We start from the raw sequence: 16,454 nt of genomic DNA on the forward strand, positions 1-16,454 counted from the left end.
AAATGTATAAATGCACAGCCTTCTTAATAAGAACACAATGTAAAGACAACTTCAATGGCTAATTGTTTGATGGGAACCAATCCCTTCTCCTTGTTTTTCTCTGGGAACATGTAGCTGGCACACAGTAGTAGGCTTATGAATTGAATAATCGAATACTTTATTAAAATAATGGCCAGTTAAACAAAAAGGATTTGGTTAAAAACATGAGTAAGCTCTGGAAGCATATGGTACAGGGACAGAAAAAAGTGATTACCTAAGTGATCAAGTGTATGAGGATCCATGAGATTTTCACATGATCTCCATAAAATCCATGAGATTTCCATAGATCCTGCAGAGTACAATTTGGTAAGTTATGTGATTGCATTTTTTTACCTGCTTCTGAAAGGGTGTTCAGAATTAAAGAACAGCTTGAGGAGTAGGGGAGAATGAGAAGAACACCAAGTTTCCCAGAAGCTGGCAAGGTAGTGACCATGGCAGAACTGCTTTTAATATCTTGCAGGGAAATCTAAGCCAGCAGCTTCACATGAGGACCTAAAGCTACCAGCATGTGAGTGACAGAGCAGTCAAAGCAGTCCAATTTATGTCTGATTTATCTGGTAGTACAATAATTGTTTACTCTAGCATTTTTCTTCTAATTCTTTGAAAGCACCATGCAAATAATTATTAATTTCCTCAATATCTGACAAAGAGGATAGCAAAACAATGATTTTATAAATTGCTGATTGATGGATGGTTGTGCTAGGAAACAATTTAGTCATCTCTTGGACTTCACATCATCAGTTCTAACTACCTTACAGTGCTACTGATGTGATAATACAAACAGTAGGTGATACAAGGAAGAGAGACTTCCCAGTTCAAGAGAGTGGGGTCTGCACCCTAGACTAACCACTAATTAAACTTGTGGCATTGGACGTGTTACTTAACCTTTCTGAACCTCAGTTTCTTCATCTGTAAAACATGCTTAGTAATGCTAGCTTATTGTAAACATTAACAATGCTATATGTGACTGGTCAGAATGGCCATCATCAAAAAGACCATAAATAAAAAGTGGTGGAGAGAGTGTGGAGAAAAGGGAACCTTCCTACACTGTTAGGAATGTAAGCTGGTTCAGCCACCATGGAAAATAGTATGAAGGTTCCTCAAAAAACTAAAGATAGAGTTACCAAATGATCCAGCAATCCCATTCCTGGGCATATACAGAGTCAGAACTATAATTCAAGAAGATACATGCACCCTGTGTTCATAGCAGCACTGTTTACAGTGGCCAAGACTTGGAAGCAACCTAAGTGTCCATTGACAGATGAATGGATAAAGAACATGAGGCATATATATGTGTGTGTGTGTCTGTATATATATATATAGTGAAATATTACTCAGCTGTAAAAAAGAATGAAATAATATCATTTGCAGAAACATGGATGGACCTAGAGATGATCATACTAAGTGAAGTAAATCAGATAAAGACAAATATGTTTTTTTTAAATCATATCATTACTTAAATGTGAAATCTAAAAATGATACAATGAACTTATTCACAAAACAGAAACAGACTCACAGACATAGAAAACAATCTTATGGTTACCAAGGAAAAGGTGGGGAGGTATAAATTAAGAGTTTGGGATTAACAGATACACACTACCATAGAGAAATAGATAAATGAGGATTTACTGTATAGCACAGGGAACTATATAACATCTTGTAATAATTTATAATGGAAAAGAATCTGAAAAAGAATATATATATATATACATATATGGACATATATATATATACACATACCTGAATCACTTTCCTATACACCTGAAAGTAGCAGCATTGTAAATTGACTATCCTTCAACAACAAAAAAATTTTTTTAAACGCTGTGTGTGAAGTGTCTGCTGCCTCACAAGCTCTCAACACAATAAAAGTGACAACAGATTTTATTTTTAACATTATCTGTTATATCATATAAAGAGAAAATGCTCACTAATTCTGACCTGGGCATCTGGCATTTGCAGTTTTCAGTAGGATTTCTCAGTTGTGCATGGATCATAGTCCTGAGTCGACTTCTTAACTCCTGTAACAAGGCATCATAATGAAAAGAATTCTAATTTTATGTGGAATGTATTTGTTAATCTGTGGTCAGATCTTTTGCAAGATTCCTTTGAAAGTCCTCAAAGAAAGAATTCATTTGGTATTTACACTTAAGCACTTACACTTTATGCCTTTTAAGAGTAAGCAACATCTGGAATCAAGGTCTAGTTATACAGTTGTTTTTTTTTTTAAACCAACAGATGACTCCTGCTGGCACTCATCTGATGTGACTTGATTCAAGCCTGCAGGGTGATATCCTGGGGACCAGCCTCTGCCCCTTCATTTCCTCCTCTGGTGCAGCAGGGCCAGCTGACCTCTGCTGGGCACCCTGGGTCTGGCCCCTGCTTGGCCCTCTTTCCCTCTCTCCAGGCTGTCCTGGCCCACTCCTGTTGCTTCCCATTCATTTCCTGGCTTCACAGCTTGCAGAGGGCTTGGGAATACTTCCCAAGTGAGGCAGCGATCAGTGTTCTTCACAGTGGGCAGTTTTCCTGCCATACGAAGCCTTCCTCCTGCAGCACTGCCCACCTGCATTGCTGCTGGATATGTCCCAGGCAGTCAGAGCTCAGAGCCTGTGATGGAGCTGAGAGGAATTCCTGCCATGGGCTGTCGGGAGGCCACCCCCCTGTACACTTGGTGCAGGACACTGGAAATCCCCCCTGCCCTGCCTCCCACCTCCGACCCGAGGGGAAGCATCATCTCAGCAGATTTCTACACTGTTCCTCTTCTGCCCTGTTCCTATTTCCCCAAATGAGAGCCCTGAGGAAAGCCAGCAGGGCTGGGAATCAGCTAACCAGGGTTAAAGCATGAGAAACACCAGAGGTTCAGACAAGAAATAAGAGCCAGAGTGTTTTCAGATAGTTGACAGAACCCAGGATCGACTAAACATTCACCCCTGTGGACAAGAGGAGCTGGCCTCTGCCCGCTGTGATCTTGGTGCCTCTGTGGGTGGACTCTAAAGGCTTCACGCTATGCCTGAAGCTCTAGTTCCGAGCCCAGCTTCCTCTTTCCAGCAAAAGCAGGGTGTGGTGTAGCATTTTCCAGAGTGTTCTGTGGAGGAAGAATCCCCTGAGATACTCCTTGAGGAAAGGTTTCCATGGTTGAACAACATTGTGCAATGCCGCACACTGCCTCTGGCTCAGGGAAGATTTGCACGGTGCCTGCATAGGCCGGAGGCTCTTAGAAGTTCTGCTTTACCCAGAGGTTCCGAAAGTTACTAGACCACAGAAAGCTTCTGTCAACTAACACCTAATAACCACCAGTAAAATTAGTGTTCCATGAACATGCTGTTCTCTCACCCCACCAAGCACACACCCACCTCAGGGCCTTTGTCCTCACTGTTCCCTCTGCCTGGAATGCTGTTTCTGTGGATATTCACATCATTAACTCCCTCACCAGACTGAGGTCTCTGCTCAAGAGATGTCTTCCAGGATGATGCTATCTTAAAAAGCCTCCTCTTTCACCCCTATTCAGTCACTTCCATTAATCCCTTTCTCTGCTTCATTATTCTTTTCATAGCACTTATAAGTCTCAGCACAGCAAGTCACTCATTTGTTTTTATGTAAGAATTAATTTAATTTGGATAAATCTAATGTAGTTTAAATTAGGCTCCATGAGGGCAGAGGCATTGCTTTGCCTGAGGTAGCTTCAGCTCTGGAATGGTGCTTAGTGCAAAGGTGATGTCACAACAAATACTTGTTGAATGAATCCCTGAAGAGTGGAAAAGGGCAAGTTATCTCAGGCAGAAGGCCTGTCATTAAACCCTGACTATACTTCTTTCTTTCTTGATGTGACCTTGAGCAAATCTCTTCATTGCCTGGACCCTTGATTTCTTTATATAAAATCAGAAAAAAATAACCCCCATCCCATGTATCTTTCATCAAAAGAATCAAATGAGGGCTTGGCCATCATGGTACTCTGTAAAATGTTGGGACTGTCTTTGTTCGGGCTGCTAACAAAAGTACCGCTAGCTGGAGTAGTTTATATGGTGGCGGTGGTGGTGGCGGTGGTTTAGTCGCTAAGTCATGTCCGATTCTTGCGACCCCATGGACTGTAGCCCACCAAGCTCCTCTGTCCATGGGATTTTCCATGCAAGAATACTGGAGTGGATTTCCATTTCCTTCTCCAGGGGATCTTCCCAACTCAGGAATTGAACCTGGGTCTCCTGCATTGCACGGAGAAGGCAATGGCAACCCACTCCAGTACTCTTGCCTGGGTAATCCCATGGACGGAGGAGCCTGGTAGGCTGCTGTCTATGGGGTTGCACGGAGTCAGACACGTCTGAAGTGACTTAGCAGCAGCAGCAGCTCCTGCATTGCAGGCAGATTCTTTACCAACTGAGTTATGAGGGAAGCCCCCAAAAAGACATATTTGGCCGCACTGGGGCTTAGTTGTGGCACATGGGATCTAGTTCCCCAACCAGGGATGGAACCTGGACCCCCTGCATTGGGAGCTCGAGTCTTAGCCACTGGACCACCAGGGAAGGGCTCACACTTTTAGAGGCTCAGAAGTCTAAGATCAGAGTGCTGGCAGATCTGGTGTCTGGTGAGACCCTGCTTCCTTGTTCACAGATGGCTTTTTTTTTCTGTGTCCTCACAGGGCAGACAGTGGGAGGGAACTTTCCTGGAGTTTCTTTCATAAGTACACTAATTCCATTCATAAGGGCCCCACCCTCATGACCTATTCACCTTCCCAAGACCCCACTTCCAAATATAATTTCATTGGGGATTGGGTTTCAACATATGAATTTTAAGGGGGACAAAAACATTCAGACTATCCTGGCTAAGCAGATATAGATTGTTATTATCAAAGATAAAATGCAGAAAATAAAAAGCAGGCAACCCCTATGGTGGAGATCAGATTTTCTGGGAGCATGAGGATAAGTCATTTTAACAGAATGGAAGGAAAGAGAGCAGGAAAAACCCAGAAAAGGTAATGGGACCTAGAGAGGAAAGACTCCTTGATATCATTATCAATCATAGGAAGCTGTGGGTATTTATGGGGTGGGGGTGGGCAGAAAGATGCACAAATAGAGGCTGGTGAATGCTGTTCTGCTTCTGATACTTTGCTTTTCAAACAGAGTTTATTTAATTCAGATGAAAGCCCTGGTAGGGTAAGTGTGTTTTATTTATAAGGTAACTGAAGTCAAAGGGATTTCACTACTGTACTCAGGGTTATATAGGATGTGTGAGTCCAGATCTAAATGCTTATCTGAGGCTGTGTGACTGTGCAGTCTTGGCTTCCACAGAGTCTAACAGGGTCTGCTCCTCACCCTGTTTGGAGGTGTCCCTGTAAGAGCCAGGGTAAGGGCCACCAGAGAACATCTGTTAGTTTCTTCCTCAGCTCTTAGAAAAAAAAATCTGAACTACAAATCTACAAATGTGCTGAGACCTAGACCACCCAGTGGAGTTGCTCATTGCTGACGGGAGCAGGGGAGTGAAAGAGGAAGGTAGGAAGTTGTTTAGATGTAGCACTGGTTTGGACTTTGTTTTTAGCGGAAATGTGCATATGTTCAGAAAGCGGAAATCAGTGAGGCTGGGGTGTGTGGAGATTGTAGCTTGCTTAGTTTACTTGTATTAGTTTCTGTTGTTAGGGCTAATTTCTTCTCATATCTTGTTTCTCTTTATTTTTTAATCACGTGGGGTTATTAATGTTTGCATTAACTAGTTATCTGTGTGTCTCCATCTGAGTCAACCTAAAAATCATAAATGACTACAGTAACAATCTGGGAATGGAAGCGACTGAATGAGATCTAATGTTCTTCTCTGCATTACCAATGTTTACCTAACCAGGATTTAAATCTTTGAAAAACCTTGATGCATTTGGGTATTGAATTCAATGAAGTTTTCCTACAAGTCCAGCCGTTAGACTTGATGTATGAAACTTGCCCCCAATGACGATGCTGGGAACCTTGCCCATAAAATTGCGGACCGTGGTTGGAAATCAACTCTCAACATTTTAGAACATGGAATAAAATGAGTATGATTAATGTTGTCACTACTCCATGGAGCTCATTTTCCTTATGAAAGTTGTCAGACTGAGTCTGGAGGGATGATTTGATTACATGAGTAAAGGGGCAAATCTAAGCAATGATCAGAATAATTCAGCCCCCAAACTTCTCACTTGAAATAAACAGGGAGCTGATATTTAGAGGTGAGAACTGGCAAAGGGAAATGTTTTTCTCTCATCTTTTGATTTTTTGGTGTCTTTTTTTTCTGAATAACGCTTTTAGTGTTCTCAGTTCAAGTGAATGGACATTCTGTGTGTGGAGGGGGTGGAGAAGGGGGAGTTGGGGAGAGAAAGAGGAAGCATTCCAAGCTTTGCAAAGCTTTTCTCCCTTTAGGTCACGGACTCCCCCCTCCCTGGAAGGCCCCAGGCATATTCTGTCTCCCTGTCAGGAGCCTGATCAGGAGCAGAAGGACTAGGGGTGGGAACCCTGGCAGCAGACTCAGAGTTTGGATCTCGGCTTCAGCACTTTCTTCTGGCCTTGATGCAGTTATTTATTTTTGGCAGCGTGAGCTTTCCACTAGTTGCGGTGTGTGGAGGTTACCCTCTAGTTTCGGTATGCAGGCTTCTCATTGCACTGACTTCTCTCCTTGCAGAGAACAGGCTCTAGGGCACTCCGGCTTCAGTAGTTGGGGTGTGTGGGCTCAGTAGTTGCTGTGGGCCTTGGTGCAGTTTTTAACCCGTCTCAGTTTTCTCATCTGCAAATGGGGATAATGATATTCCTTGTATTTCCAGGTTATGATGAAACAAATTTCTAGGCTCAAGATGAAGCTGCTTCTACCTGGATGTCACCTTAGCAAACAGAAATGGAGATAACATCCTTGTGAATGTTCCTCTTGACCAGAAATGCAGGATATCCAGTCAATCAATCCCCAAACGCCAACCCAAGTCTGGGCCTTTCAGTCCAAACAAGGCAGACTATGAGGCTCCAGCCAATCAGATATTTTCTATTTGTCTTTCCTTGTTCTTTATTCTTTACCCTATCAGAGCTTTCTGCCTTCTGCCCCTTTTTGCACTTCTTGGGATAGAAACTGTCCACTTCATGAAGTGTTAAATAAAGTTTGTATCACCTAAATTGTTTTCCTTAATCATCTTTTAAATAGTTGTCATGAAGATTATATAAGGTAAGCATGTGGGGCATCTGACACATGGCAAACATTCAGTAAATACTAGTCAGGGTTATTTTTACTACAAATACCCTCTCCATTCTCTGGGAGGATATTCCTTTCTTGAGGGAAAGAACTGTTTTACTCCTCTTGTCATCCTCACGATATCCATACACTGTCACATCCACAATGAGAATGGAATCCACATTTGACAAGACTGTGTGTTGCAATTAGCCCTCCAGCTTCCTGAAAATATGCCTGTTATAATCTGCATGTTCTCCTTGCAGGTATTGTCCGGTGTTAGAAAGAGGGTTTGAATGCTCTTAAATTCATGGTGTATTTCTCAAAAGCATATCCTTCACATCTAAACGTCACCTTATTTTTTTGAACATGCACTTAGATAGATTGGATCCTACTGTTCTGTGGTCTTCCCTGGGAGCCTGATTTTTACAGAGCTGGTAGGGGTCCTGGGCATATGAAGAGATTCGCAGTTGTGGAAACCAGACAATTGATGTTCTAAACAGCTTTGCTGAGAAAACAGTCATTTCTGTTTCTTCTGGGTTACATTCTTGTCACCTGCTTTTCCATGAGATGGTCAGAGACAGAGGAAAATTGATTAGGAGGCTCATCGCTATTATTATTACTACCTTTGAAAAGCTTTGTAAATTGGGTATTTGCAAAGGAGAACTGCTTAAGAAACAGGGCAATCATTCACTGTCTGTCTGAGACAAATAATTCTGTGGTACTGACTGCAAAAATCATCTAGGTTGTACAGATCAAGCTCCATGAACAGCATTTCATTACAGAAAGATGGCAAGAACTGTCTTATTAAGAAGCAATGTGATGGCAAAGCAAGATTAAAGTGAGTCAAAAAAGAAGCTACCAAGCAGGGGTCAAGAAAGAATAGAGGAAGGCTTGAACATGGATATATAGGTCCAGGTAAATTAATTCTATGGGCATTTGTTTATAATAATTATGCATAAATATTTGAATAATAATCACACCCCCAAATTAACTGAAAATTATACTCCATTCAAGTGCATGAAGCAGTTTACATGTCCATTATCAACAGAGCCTAGGAATATGTAATGATGTGAAAAGGAAGAGCCCTATAAAATGTTTCCATAAAAACTGAGTTTTTCCTTCACTTACATTTACTTGTCAATTTCAAAGGAATCAAATTTCATTAACCATATAAATAAAGTATCCTGAAGGCACAAGCTACTGCTGTTTCTGAAAGCTACCCTACATTTAGAAACTTTCTGTGGCTTTCAGATAAATGTATTTCCTTTAGAAAAGCAATTCTCACAACCTAACCTAAGTGGACAGGGCAGGGGCTGTTTCTAATGAAACTAAGGAATTTGTGATGTCATCTGGTGTGTGGCAATCCCTCAATTAAGAGGGGAGGATCAGAAAATGCAAAACCCTATGATTACACCAAGCAACTTGAAATGCATCAAAAGCTCATTATGCGTGGTCACAGTTTGCACCAAAATACAACCCTATAGAAAGTGAAAAGGTCTGCTCTTTTTATGTAACTTAGCTTTGGAAGCCAGCGGTGACAAACTTCACAGATCAGCAGCCTCCCCTTTGAGCAAATGTAGAAAACCACTTGCTAGTTCCTCCCCTCTAAGCAGCCCTCCCGGTGGCTCCACTTTGTTTTTAAACTTCTTTATTTTTGGTAAAAGTCAGGCTTACCAAGCTCTAAAGTACACGGAACCTCCTGCTGTCCATCCCAAGCGGCCCCAAGATGAAAAGTGGTGCATCACGTGTAACAAAGCAGAGGAAGGTTATTTTATTAATAGTTGGCACCAGAATTCCTCCTAGAAAGGGAAATTGATTTACTTTGAAAAATACCCTGATAAGAGCTGGGAGAGTAGGAGAGAGCCCCGGAGGGGCTAGGGTGTGGGTGGAATGTTTCTGAGACAAAGGGAGCAACTTGGCATAACTTCCAGCGCAGCGTCAGAAGAGACAGGGGAGGGGCCGCAGCGCAGCCACCACGAGGGCGGAGAGTCGCTCGCCTCTGCTCACGTGACTCTTCCTTGCCTCCCTCCCGGACACAGCTTCGCTGAAATGACTGAACTGATGAAATGCTTGGTGCAAGTCTTTTTTAAAAATAGAAACATGTATAAGGTAAGGGCTGGGCTTGTGTCTAGATCAACTGAGTAGAACAAGAGTTAACTTGTGTGGACCCAAGAGTGGAGGCAAAGAACAACCTCTCAGAATAAGTGTTAGGAATTTTTTAGATGCTCACAGATTTAGATGGTTTTCTGAAATCTCTGAAGGGATTAGAGAGCCCTTATGGCACCTTGGTTAAACCAGCTACTTTATGGGCAGAATCACTACTTTGTGATACCGTCGTCACTGACGGGAAGCAACTGTGTGTCTTATGCTACTTGGAGAGGTATGTGGAAATGTGATGCAGTAAACACTAAAAATCATAGTTGATTTTGCAGTCTTTGAACTGGCTAGACTTCAAAATAATGCTTATTTGCTTATTTAAGAGGCTGGCAGAAGGAAAATAATGCTTTTAGTAGAATATCAAAGAAATTTAAGATTCCAGCCTTACATTTCATAAATGTCCAACACTACCAGTTTTTCAAAATCAATTCAAAATCCTGGAGAATGAGAGATAAATTCAAAACTGGATAAATTGGGTATCTAATAGTCCCAGGGAATTTTTTATTACACACTTTGCTAAGATGCAGGTGAAGATGTACCAACAAATTGGTACCTTTGTACAAGATCATAATATCTGTTCTAGGATCAGATTTAGAGGACCACAGTATAAACCAATGGACAAAAATATATTTGATCCTGGCTCAGTGTGTCTTAGGGCTTCCCTGATAACTCAGTTGGTAAAGAATCTGCCTGCAATGCAGGAGACCCCAGTTCAATTCCTCTGTAGGGAAGATCTGCTGGAGAAGGGATAGGCTACTACTCCATTATTCTTGGGCTTTCCTTGTAGCTCAGGTGGCAAAGAATCCGCCTGCGATGTGGGAGACCTGGGCTCGATCCCTGGGTTGGGAAGATCCCCTGGAGAAGGGAAAGGCTACCCATAATAGTATTCTGCTTTGGAGAATTCCATGGATTGTATGGCCCATGGGGTTGCAAAGAGTCAGACATGACTGTGTGACTTTGACTCACTCACTCAGTGTGTCTTAGCACTTTTGGGATATAAAAATAATAGTAGTATATCACCTAAAGAAATGATCCAGTGTCATTATTTCTTCCAAATGGAATGACTGGACTCAAACTTTAAGATTGCATCATCTCTTGAGAAATGCCTTCTCTGACCATCATTTACAAAGTTTTACCCTGCACATCACTCTTTGGATTTTCTTCAGGATACTTATCATCACATAGAGCGATCCTGTTCGTTTAATTTTTAATCTGTTTTTGGTCTGTCTGCCAACCATTGTATTGTGAAGACCATGAAAGCAGAGAACTGACACTCTTTATTCATTTCTGTTTCTCAAGCTCCAGGATAATGCCTGGCATGTAATCAGAGCTTGATCAAGTATTTGTTGAATCATTTAATGAATTTCACTCAGCATTTAATCTGTAGAGATTATTAGAATCCTCATATGCCACTGCAAATACAGTGTTATTATTATTGTAAAGACATACTGAAGAATTCAGTGACTGATATTTTGATCTAATTCTTTTTCATTATCATCCTAATCTTAGATCATGTAAAAGACCTTCACATTATACCCATAAGGATACTTTGCAAGAAAAAAAAAATCAGAATTATGGTTGCTCTGCACTCAAAGTATCTAGAGGTACAATTAAGTGATATAACTGTAGAGTTCAGTTTTCAAATAGAGGGATGTTTTGATGTTCAGTTTTTGCTTTTAAGTTAGTAGCAGTGTTAGATTATATTCTTGGGTCATTAGAAGGTTGGGTTCACCTTTTTTAAATTAAAAACAGTTCAGTAGTGGAAGCTGGATAGTAATGACTATTTATGAGATTTAGTAAGATTTAATATTACTTTTGATGTAAAATTTATTTGAAAATATAATTGTAAAAAGAGAAAATAAAATTGTGAACAGGGAATGTATAAATTTCTTTGAAATGAGAGCAAATACCAAAAACCTTCTTTGGTTACTTATTACGGATAATTAAAAGAATATACAGTGGCCCCTTGGCCCTTGATTGTGGGGGATTGTTTCCAGGATCCCCTACTCTTGTGATTACCAAAATTTGCAGATGTTCAAGTTCTGAAAGTCCATAGATACAGAAGGCTGATTGTATTTCAGAACGCAGATGCATTGTTTTGAAAGAGTTGAACATTTTTTGGATGATCTTACTTGTGATACATTGTCATAGGGGATTTTTTTTTAATGTAACTAGGCTTATTAGACAAAGAAATTAAAATTTTCTTCTATGTATACTATTTTTTCCATTTTCATATGAAAAGAATATCAAAGTACTCCTGAATTAAGCTAAGTGCATAAAAGAAAGTTCCAGGAACTTTTTAAAATTTCCTTTCTGGAATTAGTGAGTATCTATTTATTACTGGTGGAGTAAAGAAAGAACTGTTTTCAAGTGTTTATCTACACACAAATTATTTTGGTTTTGTGTCTGAAAGAATACTGTAATCATTTTAGTTATCTATTTCTGCATAACAAATTACCACAAAATTTAGTGGTTTAAAATGATAATAGGCATTTATCTCTCACAGTTTCTGTGAGGAATTAGGAGCAGCTTAGTTGAATGTTTTGCTAGAGGGGTGTTTTTATTAGGTTTCAGTCAAGATGTTGACCAGGGCTGCAATCATCTGAAGGCATAACAGGGACAGGAGGCTCTGCTTCCAAGATGGTGCACTCACATAGTTGGCAAATATGTGCTGGCTGTTGACAGGAAACCTCAGTTCCTCAAGCTGTGTACTGCTCCATAGGACTGCTTGAGTGTCTGTACAACATGTAGTTGACTTCTCGCAGAGCAAGTGATCCAAGTAAGCAATGTGGAAGTTGCTATGTTTTTTTAAATCACCTAGCCCTAGAAGTCACACACCATCATTTCCACCATGTTCAACAAGTCACACAAACCAACCCTTATACAACAGGTCAAGGGACTACAAAAGAGCATAAATATCAGGAGGGGGAATCGTTGGGGAAAAATCTTGAAGGCTAACTAACATAGTGAAAATTATTAGCATTATCTTAAAATCCTCCACCAATTTTGAATTGGTTACCAATGTGCGCTAAAAAGTGTTTTACAAATTATGGAGTAGTGCAAAATTGGAAATAATATTTAACACAAAGTCCTGATAAGTGTGTAAATATCATTTCTCCCCATGTATTTGAACAAAATATATCATCATGTTGCATAAAGCAAATAAGTAAATATTGTCAAATCTGTTTCATAAGATTATAGACATCCTCTATTTTTGATGGGGAATAAGATCAGATAATTGAAAAAAAAAAAAGATGGAAGAAGGGAAATATTGGAGAATAGAACAATAGGGCCCAAAGAAAGAAAAAAGTAGTAGAAAAAGACAAGGGAAAGGAATGGAGATAAAAGGGATGAGAGAAGACAAATGGGAGAGATAATAGCAGAAAACACAGAATACAAAGATATGGAAATAAAAAGCAAAAGAAGTGTAGGAAAAAAAGATGCTCTGTAAAAAAGAGAGAAGAAAGAGGGAAAAGATCAGGAGGAAGGGAGAGAGAGTTTTAAATAAAAAAGCAAAATAGAGATTAGCTTTCTTATTCTTTTCCTCTTTCAGAAGCTTTTCCACCTCAGAACAGAGCCAGGGACTTGTAGCTTCTTTCTTGGTTTTTCTCACTGTGTTTTTCCTGGCTTCTCTGGAGTTCCTTTTAAGGCTTGGTTTGCATTAATGCTTGATTTTCAGCTTGTCACTCAGACTGGGTTGGCTAAGGGTGTCTGAAGAGAAGAGAGGAATGACCAACGTATTAAATATCCAACTGGTAATTCTTTTTTTTTTTTTTTTTTTTTTAGTTCTACCAGTTTATTGCTACCAACCCATTTCCCTCCACCCTCATGCACGCGTGCTCAGTCGTGTAACCCCATGGACTGCAGCCCGCTAGGCTCCTCTGTCCATGGACTTTTCCAGGCAAGAATACTGGAGTGGGTTGCCATTTCCTTCTCCACCAACTGGTAATTCTTAAGGACACATTATCTTGTTAGGTAATATTTTATCTAAAAGTATTAAAAATATATAAGAAAGAAAAAACAGGTACAAGAAGATGATTTTCTGAGAGAATTTTGGTTCTGTAAAAAATTATTACCATATTTGGCTTTGGTTCCCTTTGTGTATTTTCTGCAGATTAGTGTAGTTCATTTTGACTTTTTGATTCAGGGTTCATTTTAGTTCAGGTTTCTGATTCAATTTATGTTTCTGTGATTGAACCAAAATTCCAGTTAAAAAAGTACTCAGTAGGCTAGATTCCTTAGCCAATACTTTTATTTTTTTAAAAAAACATGAGAACATTCCAGAATATGTACTTCAATAATGTTTAACTTCTACATTTAAGGGAAATTTGGATAAGCATTTTATATATATTAAAATGCTAAAAAAGCAGATGGATTTTTTTTTCATTATTTTCAGTATACTTTCTGATGTACAAGTTAACTCGCAAAGGGAAATTTAATCAAAGTAGTTCATAACAACATGCAATTTACTTTGTAGACTCTTTGTAGTCTCTTGCCCCTCTCTTCCCAAAGTTGTTTATTTTTCAAAAAGGTATTTAAATTACAATTTTTTCAAATATGTAATACATTCACAAAGTTCAAAATTCATCCCTCTTTGTAATTCACTTCTTGAATTTGTGGTTAGGATCCTTCCCTTGGGAAAATTCTCATCTTGTTATGTCTTCAGATATTGTCTCATTCTCACTCTTTTCTCCTTCTGGAACTCTGATTTAGAGGCATGTTGCTTTCTCATCTTCAATGTCTTTTAACCTTTCTTTCATATGTTACATCTCTGCCTCTTTGTGCTTCTTTCTAGACAAGTTATTCTGATCTATCCTCCACTTCAAAAATGCTTTTTTAACTTTTATTGAAGCCTAGTTGATTCACAAGACTGTGTTAATTTCAAGTGAATCAGTTATACATATACAAATACCAACTCTTTTTTTTTAGATTATTTTTCCATAAAGGCCGTTATAGAGTATTGAGTAGACTTCCCTGTGCTATACAGCAGGTTCTTATTAATTATCTATTTCATATATAATAGTGTATATATGTCAGTCCCAATCACCCAGTTTATCCCTCCCCTCCCCCTGCCCTTATTCCCTGGTAGCCATAAGTTTGTTTTCTATATCCATGACTCTACTTCAGTTTTTACCAGTTCTTTCTTTAGCTGTGCCTAACATGCTGTTAAAACCATCCATTTAGTTTTTAATTACAGTGATTATAGTTATCAGCTTTTGAGGTTCTATTTGGTTCTTTAAAAAATTTTTGCTTGGTTATTTTGTATAGTTTCTTAAATATTATCTGGATTTATTTTCACACTTGACTTTAATAGCGTAACCATAGTTATTTTGTAATCTGTGTCTGATAATTCTTGTATCAGATGTTTTGCCGCTCTGTTTCTCTTTTCTGTTATTTCTGCTGGTTTTTGCTTTAGTTCTTTGTCTCCTACATGACTGTGAGCTGCTCCTTTTCTTTAGAAAATTATTTGTGAGCATTCTTTGAGGCCCTGGATGATGGTGAGCTTTTCCAGCGAGGATTTATGTTTGCTTTGGTTGTGTGCCTGGGACCTCTATCAGTTCTTTACTTTTTATTGGATCATCCAGATTGTGTGAATTTGTAAATCCTCATGAGGGCTGGCTTGTCATTACAACTCATCAGGGGACTTCCTTTCCTTTATTCTTGCTTTCTCTAGGGCAGGAATTGTGGGACTTATTTTTGATTTATTCTTACACCAGAGGTTCATCCTTTTCCCAGTCCTCTGGGAAATGAGTATTCTGTTTGATTCCCCGTGCAGGCTCAGGGCTTTGTCTTCCGTTCTTCCACATTTCCTGAGGCCATGGAAACCAAGGCTGAAATAGACGAGGTTTGGCAAGTGCCCTCAGTGTTCTATTCACTTCTGGGTTCCCATCTTAATAATTTCTTCTTAACATTCCTTTGATGCTTTTAAGATTTTACTAATTTTTTGTGGGGGAGATTTTACTAATATTTTATCTAGTATTTTCAGTTGGAGGGTTGTTCCAGTTATTTAGCCCTCCCTAATACTGGAAATGGAAGTCCTGGTAAAAATTCCACAAGTACAAAAGGGTATACAGGTTATAAGTTTCTTGTTATTCCTGTCTTTCTGATCACCATCTCAGTAGGTGCATAATGAGCATTTGATAAAATTCAGAGCTCATTTATACACTCACCCACTCACATATCCAGACTGTTAGAAAACTACAAATAGAAGGAAAAGTTTAAAATCCTGACAATAGTTTACATTATATTTTAGTGGTGAAAATTTGAAGGTATTCATTCTTGTTCAAGTTAAGAGCAAGACTAAGAGGACTCTGGCACTTCTATTTAGTGTTATATTGGTAGTCCTAGCAAATGCATTAAGAAAAGGAAAATAATTAAGATATTGAAAAGGAAGATAAAAATTTATTTGCAAAGGATGTGATTGTCTATAGAGAATTTAAAGACCATTGAAAAATTCAGCAGGTTTGTAAAACAGAATCGCATTCCTATACTGGTAATTATTATTTAGAAAATTAGTAGAAAATATATAATAAATAACAGCAACAAAACAATAAGGTATCTTTGAATAAATCTAACAAAATAATCTTGATGCTTTATAGAGAAAATAGAACATCACTGAATCATATTAAAGAAGATCTGAATAAATAGAACTACATACCATTTTTGTGAGAAGGAAGATTGAATATTATAATTATGTCATTTTCTCCAAATCAGTCTACAAATTCAGTGCTGTCTGTGGAACTTGTCAAACCGATACTAAAATTCATTAGAAAGAACAAAAGCTAAGCCAAATTTTGAAAAATAATTTGGGAAACTTATACCACCACATACCAAAGCTTGCTATAAACCTGGAAAAATGAAAATGCTAGTTGCTCACTCGAGTCCGACTCTGTGATCCCATGGATTGTAGCTCACCAGGCTGTTTTGTCCATGGGATTCAACAGGCAAGAATACTGGAGTGGGTAGCCATTCCTTTCTCCAGGGAATCTTCCCAACCCAGGGATTGAACCCAGGTCTCCTGCATTGCAGGCTGATTCTTTATTGTCTGAGCTGCTATAAATCTAAGGCAACTAAAATAATATCATATTTAT

Source organism: Giraffa tippelskirchi, chromosome 4, assembly GCF_054371585.1.
Source record: "Giraffa tippelskirchi isolate mGirTip1 chromosome 4, T2T-mGirTip1v1.2.pri, whole genome shotgun sequence".
NCBI lineage: Eukaryota > Metazoa > Chordata > Mammalia > Artiodactyla > Giraffidae > Giraffa > Giraffa tippelskirchi.